General features: G+C 35.7%; 1 protein-coding gene across 2 annotated transcripts in view; it reads left to right on the top strand.

Moving 5' to 3' along the window:
* The window catches only part of COMMD10 (COMM domain containing 10), a 188,428-nt gene that overhangs the window by 29,241 nt on the left and 139,437 nt on the right, over nucleotides 1-19,750 (top strand). The window lies entirely within an intron of this gene.

Here is a 19,750-nt window from a genome sequence, read left to right as displayed (position 1 = left end):
GACAAGGATTAACAACATGACAGATCTTTATTTGTACAAGTTTTGATGTCAGATTTACACTTCACTTTTTTTATTTGAGAAACCAGATTCTCTTACAAGATGGCGTTCTTGCAAGAACATGTTATAACATATTCTTTTGAATTCTGCAATGGGAAAAAATTGGTGGTAGTCATAATAAAATTACAATTTTAATGTTTTAGGTATTTGTGAACATTTCTGGGTGTTTTGTGTTTTAACCTGCATACATATGGCAGAGGGAATATTGTTGTCCAGCGAATGCCTGGAATATGAAGGTGACCTGAATTGTGTTTGTGTATGTATAGTATGTTTGTGGGTATGTTTAAATCTCAGCTCTTATGAAATAGAATTTTGGTGATACTGCATGGTGATTTCTTCCTTAGTATTAATTTCAGAAAACTTGAACATGTTATCAGAGGTTAAAGAGTTGCTATGGAATAGTTTTTATTATTATAGTATTTAAAGAAATGTATATTTCACATGTCAGCCAGAGCTATTTTTTACATATATATATTTTTTTACTATAATTGAGTATCCTTAATAGCGAGAAAAGGGAGTGATCTTTTTTCCTCAAATAAATGAAAATGTTCATTGTAAGACAAGTGAAGTAGAGGTGAGAATGAGTGGGGAAGATCTGAAGAAGAAGAGATTATCATGACTGTATGTGATCGGAGAATAATGAAATATTATTTATTGAAATAATGGTCATTGAAAGGTGTGTATATTATTACTTATTTGTTAGCACTTTCACTGTTTATTGGGTTGCCCAGAAACTTTGTATGGATTTTCCCAAATGAACTTTTTGGCCAACCCACTATTATGGATTGTTTCTGTCTTTCATAAGAACTGGCGTTTAAGTGCCTATCTCTAGTTACATGTCTACAGAATTTTGAGGCATTTGAGTTGGATTTTAACACACAACACACGCACATACATACATAAAATCTGTTAATTTATTACAATGTTTCCAAAGAGTCATTTCATTTCACACATTTTCACCAGAAAATAACATAAACGTAACAATTAAGTGTTGAATTGACTGGTATATTAAATATGCTCTGCAATTTAGTAGCTGTCTAACCTCGGGCAAGTTACTTAATCCTTATGATTTTCAGTTTCTTCATCTGTAAAATAGGAATAGTATTATCTGCCTCACAGGGCTCTAAGGAAGATCAAATACTCATTGTTTGTGAAGTACATCATGCTCTATAAATGCTGGCCACTGCCATCTTCATCATCATCATCACTAAAAGTTTTTTTGGGCTAGTGAATAAATAAAGCTCTTTGTTTTAAACAAAAACTGTTACCGACTTTATTTCTTAAGGGAATTAGCCTTTCCTCTTTTCTTTCAGTCTTTCTCCCTTTTATTTCTTGGTCGTGTTTTTCATGTGTGTGCTTAGTGGGCGCAGGGAGGTAAAGGGTAGCCTGGAAAGTCCTTTATTTTTTTTTCCCCTGTGAACTAAGGAGAACATTCCTTTAGGTTTAGGGTAATAATCTGGAGCTCACTGGTATGGACTGGGACTGCTCCATAAGGGAAAACACACCTATACATTCTCACACACATGTATATGTTCTCCAGTGTACCTTCACTTTATTTCTCATGACTCTTGTATGTGAAATCTGAGTAGCTATGTGGAATTTGTAGGTTGGAAGGGTACTCTTTTTGACCCCTCTATTGGATATCCTTTAAGCATCATCACGTTGGCAGTGATGGACTTTGGGATGCTTGACTTTGGGTTGCTTGAGTCTTCCCAGCTTCTTTGTTATGTCTTCAAAATGTGTCTGTGTCAGTTATATTTTTAGGCAGTAGGCATGAGTGAGTAATGCTTCAAGTAAAAGAGTCATGTTTTTAATTCATATTGTTGAGGAAATCCATACATATGTGAGAGCCAGCCCATTTGAGACAGAGGCTTGAGCACATCTGTATTTTTCTGTTTGTTGCTGTTTTAAAATTTTGAACTGACATTTGATTACCCTTAGGCTAAGTTGTAAAGAAGCCTCCTGCCAATGCAGGAGACCTAAGAGATGCTGGTTTGATCCCTGGGTCAGGAAGATCCCCTGGAGGAGGGCATGGCAACCCACTCCAGTATTCCTGCCTGGAGAGTCCCTTGGAGCCTGGTGGGATACAGTCCGTAGGTCACAAAGAGTCGGACACGACTGAAGTGACTTAGCACTCACACATGCATGACTTGTACGGCTAGAGAACCATTTTCGTTAACAGGCACTTGGGAAGAGGACGGCAGCACACAAGTATACAAGATATTTTCTTTTTGTTTGCAGATTTAAGTGAGCCTCTTTGTCTGTACCGTGTGTTTCTCCTGTGGCATTTTTATGGATTTGGCCCCTGTTCCTTATACCTTGTAAACAGTAGACATGAAATGGGATGTACAGTTATGATCAACCTGGATGGAAACACGCCCTCTCCACGGGATGTGTGCCCCATCCCTAAAGGGCCAGAGAACGACCACACCGCTGTGCCCTCCATGAACTGATGCTGGGGCTTTACTTTTTCTCCATGTTTCTATCATCTCAGTCTGTTCTTTGTACTCTTGTTATATCTGATTCCTTGATGTTCATTTTTATATAACTCTGGTTATTAAGGACACACACTCCTCTTCCCCCAAACATTTCGTCTCTTCTGAAATGAGAATTCGGAAATTCTAGACAGGTTAGAATATTAGGTTAAAGGAACACGAGTATGGAATGTGTTTTAAAAACCAGATTGGTTAAAGGAAGGGAGAACTTTTATTAAAAGGAAGAGTAAAAGTTATCACTGGTTAGTGTATGATGCAGAGTGACATGAAGGACAAAGTTGTCGTGCTTAAGAAATTGTCATTTTTTTAAAAACAGGAAACAGGTAAAATTCTTTCATATGTATGCTTTATAGTGTAGTTATTTTGAAAGTACACATTATTAAAATAATTCGGAGAGGATTAGAGTCAGTTCAAATTGTACGAGAATATTTTGATAGTATTTACTTTTGAGCTGCTAAACTGAAAACTTACTGTAATTCAGTGTAAAGTGGTTTCTAAGAATCTCTCTTTTCTCCTTCCCTTCCAACATACACATGAAAAGGGTAGCCTGCAGTGAAGTTTTAATTGCTATCACTTTAGATAACATTGTTGTACTGACCTCCTTTCTCTTAGAACATTTCTGTCTCAAGGCTTTCCTGTTTTGCTACTAATTTTATCATGGAAACTGGATGATCCTAGCTTTTCTCTTATAGTGTGTTGATATATATTCTAGTCGTTTTCAGTTAATTTTCATAGTGTTTGTCTACTGATTTAGCAAAGTAAGATTATTTTCCTGTTCCACACATGGCTCAAAACAAGTTTTCTGAGTTTTTTGGCTTTTTTTTTTTTTTTGGTTTATTTCATTAGGGGGCAGTAGAGCTCTTTGCTTACCTAATCTCTGGCACTCAAAATGTTATTTGAAATAACATTCAAAGTAATTTGTGAAGTCAGTAGTTGTGGGAAATGCTAAGTGTTTACATTTCTAATCTGTATATAACAATAGAGTTCTCTTGTTTCCATCAACAAAATTAGTGCCTGTTAATCAGATATGTACAGAACAAATAAATGGAATCATTATGATTTCAATGTTTGCTAATTTATATGTGATCATTTGCCAAAATGAAATTTATTAAAAAGCCTCCCACACTGTTGATTTTTTGGTTACCTTCTGTCACTTGTATTAATTTCTTTATGAGAGAAGAGAATACAATATTCCCAAAGATAGTTGAATGGCTGTATTAGATTAGAGTATAACTAATGCCAGACGAGTCATAGGCAGTTGAAATTTCTTTGTTTATAGAGGATAGCAATTTATACATAACAGATCTGGTAATTTTGAATAGCATCAACACTTTAACTTTGAATATCCTAAAAACACTAAAATTTGAATTTTACTGTTAATCTTTCATTTACCTCAGTAAATTTGCTGTTGAGAACAATCATATTTTGTTAATACAGCAATTCTAAATTCTTTTTGTACATCTCTTAAGAAAGAATCCTTGTGTTTCATTCTTTTTTTCTTCTTTATTTTGAAACAGCTGAGATAAAATCATCTTGACAAGAAAGCTTTCTAGACTTTTATTTAACTGTTCATTTGGTTTGTGCCCACCTTGTAGAAGGTTAATTATGATCTCCAGTGAACTTAGGACTTTTAATACTAATTTTAAAAATTAGAGGTCTTTATTCTTATTTGCAAAATGTATGGCAAATTCTATTTAGATTGAGAAAAGGGGGAAAAGCCTTTTTTTAGTGCTTACTCTATGTAGAGATGGGCTTGCCTCTTTTAATATTTAAAACATGTCTTCCAGTTATAAATTCTTATTATGATCTATATTTTATAGATAGATGGAGAAATGGAAACATGAATAATTAATTTATTTTCCTAGATTATTCCTAACTAATAAACAAGGCTTCCCTACTTAGTAGCTCAGTCGGTAAAGTATCCGCCTGCAATGCAGGAGACCTGGGTTCAATCCCTGGGTTGGGAAGATCCCCTGGAGAAGGAAAAGGCAACCTACTTCAGTATCCTTGCCTGGAAAATTTCACGGACAGAGGAGCCTGGCGGGCTCTAGTCTGGGGTCACAAAGAGTTGGACATGACGGAGTGACTAACACACAATAAACAAAGTTGGGGTTTGAATCAGGCAGTTTTATTTCTGAGTCTTATGCTATACTTATTGCTAGGATACTGTATCATTTTGCTTATTTAATAATTTGACACTTATCCTGTAATATGTGTATATGTTTCAGGGTGTTGAGAGCTTTTCTAAAATGCAATGATTGTTTTATTATTGTTGTTCTTTATAAAAGTATAGTTATGTGGATTCTAAATTTCCTTTGCATTTTCTTTTTATTTGATTAAGTTGAAACAATCATATACTTAAGTCAATGGAAGACACTAATATATTCCTTTATATAGTAAGTAAGGTTGTATGTTTTGATGTTATCCCAGTCAGTAGAGGCTGTAGTTATTGACAGACCTTATTGTAAGGGCTGTATGACATCATTGATGTTGATGTGTTACGAACAAAGAAATAGGGTATATCATTAAAAACACATCCTTAGCTGTATATATGACAGGTTTTTCAGTAAGAGAAAAGCATATGTAGTTCAAATCGTGAGCTCTTTGTATTAGAAGTTTAAAACATTTTGACTTCCTCAAGGACAGTGTTCATAGTGACTGATTCTGAAGGACCTTCAAATTTTTCTGAGCTGCTTTGATGAGCAGGTCTAAATTTTACAAATGCTGTATTTTTATTAATCTAATATCTGTATAGTGAATATGTTTCAACATATGCTCTTGATAATTTAAGTTCATTTTTCTCTGTTACAGTAGCTGTACATATATTTATAATGGACATTTTGGAAAATATAGGAAGAAAGCCAGTTAAAATCATGTATAATTCTAGAACCCACTTCACTTTTCACCCATAGGCTTGTTATGTTTTGCTGTATGACCTTCCAGCTGCTTTTTCTTGTACCTTTGTTATGAGTGATTTTTTAAAAAATAGTGATGCTTGCTTTTGGTTTGGGAGAAAGAATTGAAGTTTTGTTATTACTATTAAATACTAGATGTGGTATGAGAAGATAATCTCTTTCATCAGTCAGAATTTTTATCCCTTTTATACAGTATACTATCTTATGATCTGAAAAGACTACTCTGTAAAGTCTTTGGTGTTTTACTCACTGATTCTGATCAGAAATTTATAAAATGAGCTTTGTCTAATGAGCAGGTCTGTGTCAAGATACTAACTTTTATTTGTGTCATTTGGGATGGTTTTGTTCAGGGTTCAGAAAAATTTTGAGATTGGTCAGTGGTTTTACTCTTGAAATGATTGATGAATATTGCTTATCTCTTTAAAAGATTTTTTTGGGTCATTTTTAATTACCTAAGTTATGAATGTTCATTGTGGAAATTTTAGAGACATAGAAAGAAAAACTCAGATTTACCATGACTATGCAGACATCTTTTATTTCAGTGTTTGTTCAGTAGAACTTTCTTTTGAAAGTCTTCTTTGATTTTATTTTATTTTATTTTTTTATCTTCTTTGATTTTATATTCTGCTTTTTTCGCTTAACTCTGTAACAGATCTTTTCCATATTCAAATGAATGAATGAATGAATAAAGCATCTTTGGAATTTACGGTTATTCTTCAGGAGTATAATTACTGGGTGAAGGGTGTAAACAAAAAAAAAAACGATCTGACTATAGTTAGATAATAGGCTTTTTATAATCATTTTAGGAACATTTTAGGTTGCCTTTGAGGGATTTAAAATCTTCTAGAGAAAGGTATAACATTACTATCTCAAAAATAAGTTCTTTGATAACTAGTTAATAATTATACTTTGGATAATTTTAGGAGACCAGTGAAAACCCAGGTATTTTTATAATATTATAGAGCCCTCTCATTTATAATTTCTTTATTCTAATAGTGTACACATTAAACAAGCTTTTGTTATATGTGTTCTACATTATTAAAGAACATGTGGAAGCAATCTTATAAAATATTCTAGCAGCTAGCTTAGAGAAAATAAAACAGCCCCTATTTGGTAGACAATTGCACATATACTTTGAAAAAAAAAAAGCCTAGTTCTTTGGAATCATATTTACTTATTTAAATATTTCTAAGACTTTGTGGCTTTGGTTTTCTGACTCTTTATTTTGTTTTCTATCCTTTTTCATTGTGATGAATTTCTCAATGATAGTATCCTTTAAGGTGTCATGTTTTCTAAATGAAACAATACAAAAATGTCTTTCCTCAATTTAGTGGGTTTTTATTTTTTGGTTTATTTTTAAGTTTCCTGATTAATATGACTTTCTGAAAGATCATAAGTATTCAAGTATATTGAAGTGTTCACATCATATGTGTACAAGTCCTTGATATCACAAAATGAACCCCTTTGATGTATGTGAAGAGTGTGTATGTGTAAGCCTTTATCTGTATTTTAGGCTGCCTCATGGAAAATCCACATTTATCCATAATAAGACTTTCTAAGCTATCAAAAATATTGTTTTAGACACTATATCTTTGAGTGAAAACAAAGTGTTAATACAAAGAGTATGATGGTAGTTAGATTAAAAATGTCTTGTAGGAGTAAATCCTTTTTTAAAAAAATACCCCATTCATGCATTTCATAATTTTAAAAAATCATCTTTTTACTGAAATTCTTTTCAAAAATTTTGTGAAATTCCAAAGTAGGGAGACAAGTAGTATTACCCTCACTTGCCTTTCTTAGCTTCTGAACTTCTTTATTTTTTGAAATCCAGTGGCAATTGATAATTGTAGAATTCCTCAAATATAGTATATTTGAGTACCTTTAAATTTTCTTTAAAATATTTTTATGGATTAGAAATAATACTAATGTAAATGAGTGGCTTAAGTATTTTGAAATAAAAGTGTTAACAATGAATTAGACATCTAAACAAATAAAATACTGGTAAGTTCAGTAAGTTAAATAAAGCACACTTCTAAAATATCTCAAATTCAATTCAAGAAACACTTATTAAACACATTAATTATGCATGGGATGGACCTAGTGGTAAAGAATCTGCCTGCCAATTCAGGAGAAAGCAGGAGACATGGTTCGATTCCTGGGTTGGAAAGATCCCTGGAGGAGGAAATGGCAACCCGCTCCAGTATTCTTGCCTGGGAAATCCCACAGACAGAGGAGCGTGGTGTCTTATAATCCATAGTGTCACAAAGAATTGGACACGACTTAGCGCCAGAACGCATACACACGCATGCATGGGATACTTGACAAGATATTTTTGATATGGACAGATTTTACTTTCCATCGTGGGGCTTATGGTCTAAAAGGGAATACATGTTCTAAGCCTGTAAATGTTAAGTTTAGTGATTGTTACAAAGAGGAAATACTGAAACTGTGGAAACTGACAGCAAGGAGTTGGACACTGCACCAGAAAGGGGAGTTTGAGGTGGAAGAAGAACAGCTGAAAAAGGAGAGAGCCTTATCTTTTGAGCTTGTTGAGTGTGAGATAGCTGAGAGATTCAGGTAGAGATTTTTGGATGGCAGTTGGTGAGGTAGGGGGCGGGTTATACACCAGAAATTGAGCCTTGGAAATCACTGAGGTTTTGATTATAATTTCAGTTATGAGATGGAAGAGCTTAGTCGCTTAGGGAAGGAGTATAGAACCTTATGAATTCCCAAATTTAAAAGGCAAATAGAGCTGGAGGAGCTTTTCACAGTGATTGGGAAAGGAGCAGCAAGCAACTGAAGGGAGAGAGCATTTCCTGGAGGGCGAATTACTTTACATGCTGTAATAGGTAAAAGAGAGAATTAAAGTTACTAATTTAACCCTCACAGCTGGGAATTAGGCACTAATATTTTTCCTAGTTTGTAGATTGAGAACCTAGTCTCAGTGGTTAAATATCTTTCCCTAGATTGGAGACCAGGTTCGATCCCTGAGTTGGGAAGATTGCCTGGTGAAGGGAATGGCTACCCACTCCAGTATCCTTCCCTGAAGAATTCCATGGACAGGAGCATGGCAGGCTACAGGCCACAGGGTCACAAAGAGTCGGACATGACTGAGCAACTGACTCTTTCAGATTGGATTTTAAAAAGTGATGTAGGCAAGATTTGAACTTAGGTTCTCCTGCCACAATAGCCTGAACTTAAAGTCACCACATAGTAGTTTAAAAAAAAAATGAATTTAGCGTCATGGGGGTCACTGGTGATTACTGTGTGGGGCAGGAGAAGGAGGTGTTTCAAGATGGAGGGCGGTATTGAATACTGTTCAGAGGTCAGGAAAGAGAAGAGCAGACATCTATATGACTGTTGGATTTGATTAGATGGACTTCGCTGATAACCTTGACAATTGTAATCTCAGTAACAATTGAGAGGGAAAAGAATCCTGACTGGAATAAATTGAGGAAAGAAAATGAGGTAAGAAAGTGAAAGCAAAATAGAATAGTCAATGTAGAGGAATGTGGATTCAGTGGCTGAAGATACTAGAGAAGGTTTACATGCCAGTGCCACATCCACTGGGGGAAAAACTGATGCTGCTGGACAGAGAAAGGTATGAGTTCCTTAAGAAAGTGAGAAGATGAGAGGGCCAGAGCACAAATGAAACCGTTGGACTGTGATGAGAGTAGGAACATACTATTTGTTGTAACAGCAAAAAACACCGAGAATGGACCAGGTAGGTCGTTTTGGTGGTAGAAGAGAAAGCTGTAACTGATTGCTTCTGTTTTCTGAATGTAGTTATTTGTTCGGGGAGTAGATAGGTCTTGGAGTTTTGAGAGCAGAGGAAATGGTATGAAGTAGTTATTTTGGATATTGGGAAAATGAACAGCCTAGTTATTTTAGACTATTTCACTGTTACTGACCAGTGCTCATTGCCCATTTGAGCTTTGTGACCACGAATTTGAAACTTGAACTGTTGAAAGGATATACATTTTCTTTCATCCATTTTGAGTTGCTTTAGTGCAGATGTGAAATAGGTAGATATTTAGGTTTAATCAGGGTTTCATCTTTGCCAAGTATATCAGATGAAGAGAGAAAGGGACAAAGGATTGACTCTGCATACAAGGGAGTGATTTTGGTGATGGACCATAGATTCTAAATCAGGTCAGTTGGAAAGAGGATATAGTGTGTGTTGGGAGTGGCATGGTGGCGAGTGAGAAATTGACTGATGATAGAACTGGAACCCTTGCCGCACCCTCGTTAGAGTCATTTGTGGTTCAGAGGACCCTCAGACGCGTGAGTTCCAGGATCACTCAGGAGTTTTGTGTTTGAATCTTCAGACCTCTTGACTTGGTCAGGTGTGTAGCTTATTCTTTAAAATGGAGAACATAAATGTGAAGCCTGCTGTCTGGTCTCAACTTTGTCCCCTGCATCAACTTGGAAACTGAAGTGGTCTAAATACAAGATTTATTCCATATCCTAGGAGTTCTTAATGTGCGGCTCGTGGCTCCTGCTTGATCTGTTACGTCTTTGGTTGATGATACACCCAGTCTGGTGGAAAATACTGGAGTAGTTCATAGTGAACCCTCTCTTCCATGATACTAGAGCTGGAAATCAGTTAAAATATAAACTTTTTTTTTTTACTCTTAGGTAAATATTAACTACATCTTTGATGGCTTTCTGAATTGCTCTTTGAAATCTAATATTCTGATTTTGGCATGGTATGTAAATTTTAGATTCAAGAAGACAAAGTAAAGATGACTAGATTATTTTCTTATGAGTAATTTGCATTTTTGAATGTTGAACTCAGGCCTAATAATTTTGACGAAAGAGGAACTGGCAAACACTTTCCTGGCGTAGTTTAAATGAGATTTTAAGCATGTTTGGTGTTAGGTGTCATATGAAAGCTGAAGTTTATATATCTTGAATATGTTATGCAAATTGTATTTCTTTCAGATTTCTTTCTTTGTATGAGAATTATTTAGGGGAAATTAAACTTTTATCAAGAGGAAGAATCAATTTTACTGTATAATACATTTCTCAGAACAAATTATTGGGCACTATTGGCTGTTTTTATGGTATTTGGAAAAGTGAAGATTTTTTTAATAAGTTCACATATAAAATTCTTTATATGTTATTACTTTCTGAACTTTTCAACTATCTTTAATATTTATCTAAAATTACTAATCTTTTGAATAAATCTCATATTTGTATATGAAGTACTTTAAGGATTTAATTAAATCCTCAAATATTGTATCACCTGACTATTTACTTGGAAATGTTGCCATTTCAAAATGCCTAATGATTGTGAATCAGATTTGGCTAGTTTCTTGTTAGTTTTTAACATTAACTCAGCATCATGAGTTCTATGTTTTAATTCTAGAGCTGAATGGTGTTTTTGAGGATCTGAAGGTAGCTGTTCAGTTAGTGCACAGAAAATAGCCAATTTCACTCACCATATCATTTAATGGAGAATGGTGTCGATAGGCAGTGGGAACATATAACAACTGGGGCCACAGATGGAATAGGGTTGGTAGAGCACTTATTGTGTCACTTATCTCACCTCCTGCTACTAGCGAAAACAAAGAGAATTCATATAATCTACTTTTTACAAACCTTGATAATTTGCTTGTTTCAGGAAAGTTTTGATCCCCATATCTGATTAATGAAGTAACATATCATACACAGTTTTTAAAACATCATATTAAGCTTGAAAAAATTCTTTTGTTGGTGTTATCTGGAGTTTATGTAAAATTTACTTATACTCTATAACTGTGCTGTTAAAACATCAGTGAAACTCTGTATATTTGTTGTTGTTATTGTTGTGATTAGTTAACCAAAACATATAGCTGACAAATTATACATAATGGGTGAAGATGAAATGTAATAACAAGTAAATGTATAGAGAGAAACTCTTACTTATTAATTTAATCTTTAAAGGGCAATTTTATCCAACTCATTTTAGGGAATTTTAGTTTTATCTCTTTTTTATTCCTTTGTATTTTGCTAGATTTACATGAGTAATTTATACTGTAGAAAAATCAGAAAATGTAAGAAAATAAATTCATCTATAATTCTATCTAAAGATAATAATTTTGAATGACATACTTAATTGGCATATAGCTTTCCAAATCTATCAATTATGAATTAGTTTCCCCCCGCCATGAAATATTACATTATAAATATCTTTGTCAATAGATGGATTTTTAAATGGCTGTGGAATATTCTATTTTTTGGTAAATATGGTTTATTTTTTCTAGTAATTCTTTAGCAATATATTTGCTTTAAAGCCATGTCTAAGCTGGTTGACAGATACTAATATATTGACTGAAGTGAGGGAAGTAGATCATGGAAATGCTATCCACGTATTAGAGAAGATTTTAGTAGCTGCTGGAGTACTTTTTATTGCAGGGTAAACTGTTTTTCTAATAATCATGTTTCAACATATAGTTTAAGGTGCCTTTTAAAATTGTCTATGTGTGATTACTAACTGATGATGTTCTCAGATGGAGAGAATTTGCTCCCTCCTTTCCTTTCTTTCAGTCTGAATTTGGCAATAAGGAGTTCATGATCCGAGCCACAGTCAGCTCCCGGTCTTGTTTTTGCTGACTGTATAGAGCTTCTCCATCTTTGGCTGCAAAGAATATAATCAATCTGATTTTGGTGTCAGCCATCTGGTGATGTCCATGTGTAGAGTCTTCTCTTGTGTTATTGGAAGAGGGTGTTTGCTATGACCAGTGCGTTCTCTTGGCAAAACTCTATTAGCCTTTGCCTTGCTTCATTCTGTACTCGAAGGCCAAATTTGCCTGTTACTCCAGGTGTTTCTTGACTTCCTACCTTTGCATTCCAGTCCCTTATAATGAAAAGGACATCTTTTTTGGGTGTTAGTTTTAGAAGGTCTTATAGGTCTTCATAGAACTGTTCAACTTCAGCTTCTTCAGCGTTACTGATCAGAGCGTAGACTTGGACTACCATGATATTGAATGATTTGCCTTGGAAACAAACAGGGATCATTCTGTCATTTTTGAGATTGCATCCAAGTACTGCATTTCGGACTCTTTTGTTGACTGTGATGGCTACTCCATTTCTTCTAGGGGATTCCTGCCCACAGTAGTAGATATAATGGTCATCTGAGTTAAATTCACCCATTCCAGCCCATCTTAGTTTACTGATTCCTAGAATGTTGACGTTCACTCTTGCCATCTCCTGTTTGACCACTTCCAATTTGCCTTGATTCATGGACCTAACATTCCAGGTTCCTATGCAATATTGCTCTTTACAGCATCAACCCTGTTTCCATCACCAGTCACATCCACAACTGGGTATTGTTTTTGCTTTGGCTCCATCCCTTCATTCTTTCTAGAGTTATTTCTCCATTGATCTCCAGTTGCATATTGGGCACCTGCCGAGCTGGGGAGTTCATCTTTCAGTGTCCTATTTTTTGCCTTTTCATACTGTTCATCGGGTTCTCAAGGCAAGAATACTGAAGTGGTTTGCCGTTCCCTTCTCCAGTGGACCACATTCTGTCAGACCTCTCCACCATGACCCAGCAGTCTTGGGTGGCCCCACACGGCATGGCTTAGTTTCATTGAGTTAGACAAAGCTGTGATCCATGTGATCAGATTGGCTAGTTGTCTGTGATTATAGTTTCAGTCTGTCTGCCCTCTGATCCCCTCTCTCAGTGCCTACCGTCTTACTTGGGTTTCTCTTACTTTGGACTTGGGGGTCTCTCTTCATGGCTGCTCCAGCAAAGTGCAGCTGCTGCTCCTTACCTCTGATGCAGGGTAGCTCCTGTTGGCTGCGCTCCTGCACAGTCGTATGAAATTAAAAGATGCTTACTCCTTGGAAGGAAAGTTATGACCAACCTAGACAGCATATTAAAAAGCAGAGACATTACTTTGCCAACAAAGGTTCATCTAGTCAAGGCTATGGTTTTTCCAGTGGTCATGTATGGATGTGAGAGTTGGACTGTGAAGAAAGCTGAGCGCCAAAGAATTGATGCTTTTGAACTGTGGTGTTGGAGAAGACTCTTGAGAGTCCCTTGGACTGCAAGGAGATCCAACCAGTCCATCCTAAAGGAGATCAGTCCTGGGTGTTCATTAGAAGGACTGATGTTGAAGCTGAAACTCCAATACTTTGACCACTAGATGCGAAGAGCTGACTCATTGGAAAAGACCCTGATGCTGGGAGGGATTGGGGGCAGGAGGAGAAGGGGACGACAGAGGAAGGGATGGTTGGATGGCATCACCGACTCGATGGACATGGGTTTGGGTAGACTCTGGGAGTTTGTGATGGACAGGGAGGCCTGGAGTGCTGCAGTTCATGGGGTCGCAAGAGTTGGACACGACTGAGTGACTGAACTGAACTGAACTGAACCTCCTTTCTTTCCCCATCTTTCCCCTTCTTTCTTTCTTTCTTTTTTTTTTTTATAAACAAGCAAAAGTGCAGTTTCTTTCAGTTACTCCATTTTATCTCAAGGAGTTCCAGCTTTCCGTCTTTAAAGGGCAATTTTATCCAAACTTAAAATACTGCCACTTCTTTGGTAAAGGCAATATAATAAAAGCTCCCAAAATAACCCTTTAATAACTTTCAGCAATAAAACAAATAGAATTATTCATATGCAACTTTATTTATAGAATGAGCAAAGGCTGATGGAATTTTCCAGCAAAAAGAGATCTTAGGTGCATTTGGCAATGGATTCTTAGATATAATACCAAAAGCGCAAATGACAAAATAGATAAATTAGACTTCATCAGAATTAAAAACTTGTGTGTCAAAGGACATTATGAAGAAAAAGGAAAGATAACCTAAAGAATGAGATAAAATATTTGCAAATTATATATCTGATAAGGAATTTCTATTTAGAATATGTGAAGAACTCCTAAAACTCACCAACAAAAAGATAAACAACTCAAAGAATGGGTAAAGGACTTGCATAGACATTTCTCCAAAATAGGTATATTGATTGCCAACATGCACATGAAAAGATACTCAACATCATTAGTCACTAGGGATACACAAAACAATGAGATATCACTTGATACCCATTAGGATGGCTTTAACTAAAAAAATAAAATAAGTGTTGGTTATGATATAGAGAAATTAGGACCCTCATATATCACTGGTGGAAATGTAAAGTGGTGCAGCCACTATGGCAAGCAGTTTGTTACTTCCTCAGAAATTTAAACATAGAATTATCAAATGACTCAGCAGTTTCACTCCTAGATATATATCCAGAAGAAGTGAAAACAAAGATTCAAATAAGTACATCTATATACATGTTTATAGTAGTACATGATAGCAGCCCCAAAGGTGGAAACAATTTAAATATGCCCATCAATGGATGAATGGATAAACAGGTAGTATATACATACATGGAGTATTATTAGCCATAAAAAGAAATGAAGTTCTGATTCATGCTACAATATATATGTACCTTAAAAATCTTTTTCTTAGGGGAAGAAAAGCCACTGACTTGTATACTTTAAATGGATTAAAATAGTACATTTTAGAGAGAGAAAGGCTGACTAGGAATATTTTAACCCTCCCAGTTTACTGATCAGAAGACTCAGGCCCAGTGTGGTTAAATGATTTATCACTTAATTATTGGCATAGCCAGATGAGACCCTGGTCTGACAGAATGGGGGGGGGAACAGAAGATTTAAAGTGAGATGATTGAGTTTAAATTCTTAGACTGTGGGCAAAAATCTGAGTTTTTCTGCAGTAAATTGCTCAATTTGAACATGTGGTTGGTATTACCTGCCTCTTAAGATTATTGATAGGATTACATGAGGTATCTGTGAAATGCCTATTAGAATGACTGTCACATGGTAGGAACTTAGTGTAATTGAATTTGAATTTGAAGTGCTATAGTTTAACTTTGTATAAAGAACATAAGTTATTCTGGAAATATTTTTAGGAAAAGATTACTTTAGAAGACAGTTGAGTCCTGGCTTGATGGTTTATATAGTATTTTGCTCTTACTTAAAACATTGCTCAGTGTTACGATCTTCTCCTTTGTGACCAGGCTGTTGGAATTGAGATTGAGTTATCTGTAGCCATCATTTTTTAACAAATTACTGTTTCTTTTCTTTTAATTAGTAGAAAAGATTCCCAAATGAATATAGAGGAAGAATGCCACTTCCTTAATTACTAATATTACATTATAGGCTACTTGAACTCCCTGTGGGATTTTTTTTTTTTCTTCACCCACAGTGACCTTTATAGAGTATGAGCTCTGAAAGAACAAGTCCACAGGGGTAGTATGGCATTGTGCCAATTACAAATGTAATTTTCTATTATATTAAACCATCTTTGCTTTTATATCACTATTCTGAAATATAATACTTTGTATTTACTTGGTAGCTTTTAGCTACAAGGCTCAAAACTCTACAGAGTCTCAAAGCACTCCAGTGAGGTAGGCATACTATAATCATCCTTTTTAGTTAAGAAAAGAGGAGGATGATATTATTTGTTAATGCTATAATAACAGAAGAAATAGTCTACTAAAAATGTGTCACTGGTTATAGGATTTGTTGTTCTGTCACTAAGTCGTATCCTGCTCTTTTGCAGCCCCGTAGAGTGTAGCCTGCCAGGCTCCTCTGTCCGTGAAATTTCCCACTCTGTCAGTACTGGAGTGGGTTGCCATTTCCTTCTCCAGGAGATCTTCCCAACCCAGGGATCTAACCCACTTCTGCATTTTCAGGCGGATTCTTTATCACTGAGCCACCAGGGAAGCAGTTATAGGATAGTCTTATTTTTAAGAAATGAAAAGTTCTTCTGCCTCATGTAAATAATGTTTAGATTTTTATCCACATTTTATTTGTTTGGGTATTTTCTCTGCTTTTCAACTGATTGTGCTGTATGTTGACTTTCTTTGACTCTAAAGTACAAGAAAATATGAACACTGTAAGCATGTACCTAAAGTAGTTTGATTGAACGATTTAAATTTATCAAATATTTTGCTGTAGACAGGGAAGTAATTTATAGATTTATTGACAAATTTATATTTAGATATAGCTTGTAGATTTCTTAGCTTTGAGATGGGTATTGTGTATTCACTTATAAGTTAATTATAGTCACCTCCTTAGGTATTTTAGGTTGGCATGCTAATAACTAATACTAATAATAAGACTGCTGCCATTACGTGTATTTACACTTCTCTTTTAGGGTACACATGTCCATTAAGTTCTACCTGTAGGACTATTACATAGAATAAGAACAAGTTTAAAAATATGTTTTAAAATGGGATCTAATTAATGGTAATTCCTAAAAAAAAAATAAAGATTCCTCATAAGGAAATTTTGTTTATTTAAGAAGTACACTCATAAGTTGCTTTGGGTCAGATCTTATGGATTAGGACCTTTTTGGAAGTTGAGAGGACAACTAATTTCTTCATGATTTTATATGAAATTTGCAAGTGGCCAAGATATCTCATTGTCTCTTTTGTAAGTGCTGCCACTTTATATTTTTCTGAATTCTAGACGTTCTAGGTAGATGGAGCTCATCAAAATTGAGTGTCTTGATGGCTGCAGTGCATAGAGAGTAAGCACTATGTCTGGTAGTACCACATTTAAACAATTAAGATAATGATAATAGATAACATTTATTGACCATTTAATATATGCCAGGTATCCTATGTGCTTTTTTACTTTGTCTCATTGGACCCTTGAAATTAATAAACAATAAGTCACATTTTTTAATTTGCTCAGAAGGACTGAAAATAATGTACAATTTAATAAAGTAGCCACTATGCTTCCACAGTGATTACTTTGCCATCTGTCTTTAGTGAGGTCCATGACTAGTGCCTATTCTCATAGTCATTATGGTTTATCTTTTTCTTGAACATTTTGTTTTGATAGTCATGAAGCTCTCCTGAGGGTAGGTGATTTACCTCTGTTTGCCAAGTGTGAGGGGTGAGAGAATGACCTTGATACAGGACTGCATTGAGAGTTGTTCCTGTTCTTTTCTGGCGGGGCTGTCTGGGTGAAGTACTCACAGTACCTGGAAATCAGGGCATTCCTGGTAGTAAAATAGAGTCTGTGCTGGATTTTTCTAGATTATAACTGCTCAGTTGAAGTCCGAGTAGGTAACAGGTTAGCCAATATGTTGACTGACTGCTTCTGCTCTTGGGGCAGTCAAGCAGTGTGTGGGGAACCTGGAGGCCTTAGCCTGTCACCTCACCTCACGCTGCCTTGTTGGTTAACCATATTGTAGAGTACAATGAGAAACCTGTATGTGGGTCAAGAAGCAGTCATTAGAACTGGACGTGGAACAACTGACTGGTTCAAAACTGGAAGAGGAGTACGGTAAGGCTGTATATTGTCACCTTGTTTATTTAACGTTTGTGCAGAGTACATCATGTGAAATGCCGGGCTGGGTGACTAACAACCTGGAATCAAGATTGCTGGGAGAAATAACAGCAGTCTCAGATGTGCAGATAATACCACTGTAATGGCAGAGAGTGAAGAGGAACAAAGAGCCTCTTGATGGGGATAAAAGAGGAGAGTGAAAAAGCTGGTTTGAAGCTCAGCCTTCAAAAAAACTAAGATCATGGCATCTGGTCCTGTCACTTCATGGCAAATAGAAGGGGACAAAGTGGAAGCAGTGACAGTTTATTTTCTTGGGCTCCAAAATCACTGCAGATGGTGACTGCAGCCATGAAATTAAAAGATGCATACTCCTTGGTAGGAAAGCTATGACAAACCTAGACAGTGTATAAAGAACAGAGACATCACTTTGCTGGCAAAGGTCCATATAGTCAAAGCTGTGTTTTTTCCAGTCGTCATTCATGAATGTGAGAGTTGGACCATAAAGAAAGCTGATTGCTGAAGATTTGATGTTTTTGAATTGTGATGGTAGAGAAGACTCTTGAGAGTCCCTTGGACTGCAAGGAGATCAAACCAGTCAATCCTAAAGGAAATTAACCTTGAATATTTATTAGAAGGACTGTGCTGAAGCTCTAATAGTTTGGACACCTGATGTAAAGGGCCAACTCATTGGAAAAGACCCTGATGCTGAGAAAGATTGAAGGCAAAAAGAGAAGGGGACGACAGAGGATGAGATGGTTAGTAAGTCTCACTGACTCAATGGACAGGAATTTGAGCCAACTCTGGGAGATAATGGAGGCCAGAGGAGCCTGGGATCACGAGGACTTGGACATGACCTAGCAACTGAACAATAACAACAAGAAGTATAAACATCATCATTTTTTGTCAGTGCCAGAATGTGAGTTAGGCCTTAGGGAACTATTTCAGAAATGTGAAGCAGTAGAAATTATCTAATATTTTATCTTTTTAAAATATCTAATTCTCTCCTATTTAATTGCTGATGAGATGTTGAATTTAGAGCTTGAACCTTATACTTAGCAGCTTAACGGCAGCCAGTTGCACAAAAGTATAAACATTTCCTAACCAGATTGTGTTTACCAATCTGTAATAGGAGGACAAACTTGACCTGTTTACTTGAGAATGCTTTTCACCTCCAATTTTCTTTTTGGGGAAGTTTGGCTTACAAGTAGTTTTAGCTAATTATTGAAACTCTGTGACATAAAAATTCTTTCAGAGAGTTTATAATTAATTTAAGTTACATTAAGCAATTCGTAATTCAGGTTGGCCCAAGTCTTTACATTCAAAGAGTGCCTTTATTAGCCCACATAGTTTCCCCTAATCCTCATTTCTACCAGGTTCTCCTATAAAACTTATATTTCTTTTTTGCATATTAATGTTAAAAAGAGTGATGGATGGTTTCTTCTGTTGGTTTTTTTTTCCCTTTACATATGCAGAGTCTTACGGAGAGATGGGTTTTACGGTCTCTAAGGTCAGTGTAGAAGGTGATGATCTCGTAGAGATAAGATTCAAATTTGAGGAGGGAGAGGAAATTCCTTAGGAAAGTACCACATGGACTCTCAACATAACATTTCTTAGTAAGTCAGTTCCAGTCATATTATTTTTCTTCAGAGGTTTGTTGGAACTGTTGGCTGTTTCTTTAGTTGGTCATTTAGATTTGGAGTGCATATTTGTCTTTTAGCCCTAGAATCACCTTAGCACTCATGAGATGTCAGCATGCATTGACTGAGGAAACAGATGTCGGCATGCATTTTCCATTTCACACTCACACTGACTCCAGGACTTAGCCTCATTCAAGGAATGGTGGACCTAATTGCTTGCATTTTTTAATTAGTATTCTATCTCTGTTTGCCAAGTGTATAGTTGAAGTTATATAAGTGAATTGTGGTTAAATTCACATAAATATGTCACTGTGTTGTAGTAACTGATGACTTGTGTCTGCTTTGTC

This window comes from Odocoileus virginianus, chromosome 3, assembly GCF_023699985.2.
Source record: "Odocoileus virginianus isolate 20LAN1187 ecotype Illinois chromosome 3, Ovbor_1.2, whole genome shotgun sequence".
Lineage (NCBI taxonomy): Eukaryota > Metazoa > Chordata > Mammalia > Artiodactyla > Cervidae > Odocoileus > Odocoileus virginianus.
Note: the sequence above shows the minus strand (reverse complement) of the source record. Positions and strands in the feature narration are given on the sequence as shown.